Genomic DNA, 3,403 nt, shown 5'->3' with positions numbered 1-3,403 from the left:
TATGACCTATAATTGGGAATTAATTATTTTATTCATTACAAATGTATGAAAAACTTATTGTGACCAGACATTGGTGGAGATGAGAATAAAACTGCACAGTCAATGACCTAATGGAGGTACGAGCGCAGGATTGGAAAAGGACTATAACAAAGAAAAACAAAATTTACGATGGAAAGACTAAGATAGAAAAACCAAGCCTGGAAGCAGGTGGGAGCTTCCTCAGGAAATATCTAGACCAAATCAGGTCTGTCAGTCCCACATTTATTAACTATTCCATCAAGTCTTACTATTATTACTCTCATTTTTAAAATGTAGAAGTAGATGTTTAGAGGTTAGAGCTGACTTTTCATCACTTCTCTGCCTTTTGGCTAAGATCAAGTGTAGTACCTGTTCTTATCAGAGCTGACTTTCCCACACTGGTTATTTCCAAAGCATTAAAGGACAATTGGGGGGCCGGCACTGTGGAGTAGTAGGCTAAGCCTCTGCCTTCAGTTTCAGCATCCCAAATGGGTGCTGACCAGTTTGTGTCCTGGCTGCTGCTCTTCTCATCCAGCTCTCTGCTATGGCCTGGAAAAGCAGTGGAAGATGGCCCTAGCACTTGGGCCCCTGTACCTGTGTGGGAGACCCAGAACAATCGCCTGGCTCCTGGCTCCTGGCTTCGGATCGGCGTTGCTCCAGCCGTTGAGGCTATTTGGTGAGTGAACCAGTAGATGGAAGACCTTACTCTCTGTTGTGCGCTCGCTCGCTCGCACTCTCTCTCTCTCTCTTTCTCTCTCTGTAACTCTACCTCTCAAATAAACAAATATATAAATGATCTTTTTTTAAAAGAGAGACAATTAGGAAAACAGATATAAAATATCTTGCAGAAAATCTTATGAAGAAGGTCTAACAAATCCCTCCAGTTGTGACCTGAGCTGCTGCTAAAAGGAAACAAAAAATATTTAATTCTGGATAATAGTTTAACTAGAATTAAATGATGCTTTCTTGCATTGCTTCAATAAACATGTAGTATTATCTGCTTGGTGACTGATCTAGATGTTTGGAAATTTAAAGATGGGTAGACAAAATTGCAGACTTTGAAAACATCCGTCTGTTGGAGGTAGAGACTGGAACAATGATCAAGTCTTGTCAATTTTACTTCCATACTCTTCTCTCTATCTCCAGTGCCAGCAGCCATCATTTAAAACACAGTTTTATAATACATACTTTTTAGCTTCATCATCTCATATCTTACTTCCTTTCAACATATTTCATGTAGCCAGATAGCTTTTTAAAATCCATAGTTGCACATGTGGCTTTTCTAAAATATGCTTATTTATTTATTTGAAAATCAGAGTTAGAAAGAGATACAGAGAGAAAGAGAGAGAGATTTTCCATCTGCTAGTTCACTCCCCAGATGGCCACGGTGGTTAGGGCTGAACCAGATTGAAACCAGGACCCAGGAACTTAATCTAGGCCTCCCACATTGGTGGCAGGGGCTCAAGAATTTAGGCCATCTTCCGCTTATTTTTCCAGGCCATTAGCAGGGAGCTTGATTGTAGTAGAACAGCCAGGACATAAACCAGCATCCGCATGGGAAGCTGGCATTGCAGGTAGCAGGTTTGCCCACTTTGCCACAATGCCAGTCCCGTACATGAGTTCATGTCCTAGCTGCTCCAGTTCTGATACAGCTCCCTGTTGATGGCATGAGAAAGCAGTGGAAAATGGCCCAAGTGCTTGGGCCCCTGCCCCGATGTGGGAGATGTGGATGAAGCTCTTGTTTCTGGCTTTTGCCAGGCCCAGCCCTGGCCATTATGGCCATCTGGAGATGGAAGATGTTTCTGTGTGTGTGTGTGTGTGTGTGTGTCTTTCCCTCTGTAGCTCTTTCAAATAAATAAATGTTTAAAAATTCGGAAAAATAATTAGCTCTTTTTGAATATATATGGACTTCTTTTCTTTTCATCATTCCCTAAATGCACAACAGCTATTTACATAGAATTTACATTGTATTGGATAGTGTAAAGCATCTATATATGGTTTAAAGTATATGGTTGGATGTGCATAAGGTGTATACAAACACTATGTCATTTTGTATGAAAGATTTCAATATCCATAGGATTTTGGTTTCCATGGAACCAATACCCATGGATATTGATAGACATCTGTACTAGAAAGTAGAAAAGTTGTCCTTTTAATGAGAAACTATTATTAAGTTTTAATTTAAGGTGCCAGGAAGAATGTCTATAAAAAGATAACAGGGTTACTGTCAATTTCATTCCTCTTTCTGCTGAAAAATTATGTATCAGAAAAGAAGCAAGTGAGAGAGACAACCTAGGCATGGTGATAGTTTGAGTTTAGCAGGTGTGATAGTGATTTTGAGAGTCAGATTGATTGGATTAAGGATTACCCAGAAAGCTGGTAGAGCATTAATCATGTACAATGCATCATTAAGCAAGAAGAACAACTTTTTCTGCTCAGAGAGAAATCCAGGTAGCTGGAATTTCATCAAATTATTGGACCGACCCCTGTTTTGCTATGAAGGTTTTTCTAAAGGATATTGGCATTTGAGAATGTGGGTTAACAGTCAAAGATCCATCTTCAATCTGCACAAAGGCAGATTATTCAATTAGCCGGGGGCACAAATGAGGAAGATGAACAACTTCTTTCTCTCTATAATGGAGTCAGAATTCCTTTCTTCAGTTGTTGGATGTCAGGATTCCAGGTTCTTTCTAAACACAAAGATTCCAAGCCTTTTTGTCCGGAATTCACATCAGTGGTGCCCTGGGATCTCTGAACTTGAGCCTTGGACTGAGAACTACACCACTTATTTACTACACCTTCTGATGGATCTATCTTACCAGCTGCCTTGGTTCTACTGCTTTCAGGTAGCCCTTCGTGAGATTTCTTATCCTCTGTGATTGAGTGAAACAATTCCTGTAAATAATTTCTTCCCTCTCTCTCTCTCTCCACATACACAAAGCCAATTCATGGGAACTTCAAAAAGTTTATGGTAACAAGTAATTAAGATAAGTTTATGTGTGCAAAAATTTAAATAAATACATGTATAGTTTTTATAATATGCATTTTCCATGAGCTTTTTGAAATCCCTCATATACGTGTGTGTGTGTATGCATGATATCAATTATGCCTCTCCAGAGAAGCTTATCTAGAACAGAAGTCAAGTGTCAGAACTCTGACGGATAGGAATTCCTACATGACGTATTTAGTTCTGCAAACATCTTCATATGAACATGATGCATTCTGTTATCCTAGTGAACACTGATGGACCTCTGGCCTTAAATTAACTTTGAGCTTGCCTAGGGCCTTTGGAGTCTTGCCATGAACCATAAAGCACAGAATGCTGCACAGAGTGGAAAGATAACATTATGAAATTTATTTCTGAATAATTCCTCTCTCTCAGTAG

General features: G+C 39.5%; 1 pseudogene; it reads left to right on the top strand.

Moving 5' to 3' along the window:
- The first annotated feature begins 348 nt into the window (after window positions 1-348).
- On the top strand, window positions 349-523 carry LOC127485382 (U2 spliceosomal RNA; annotated as a pseudogene).
- The last annotated feature ends 2,880 nt before the right edge of the window (window positions 524-3,403 follow it).

Source organism: Oryctolagus cuniculus, chromosome 1 (assembly GCF_051225735.1).
Source record: "Oryctolagus cuniculus isolate XC-2025 breed Fujian yellow rabbit chromosome 1, ASM5122573v1, whole genome shotgun sequence".
NCBI classification, from domain to species: Eukaryota; Metazoa; Chordata; class Mammalia; order Lagomorpha; family Leporidae; genus Oryctolagus; species Oryctolagus cuniculus.
This window is presented reverse-complemented; position numbering and strand designations above follow the sequence as displayed.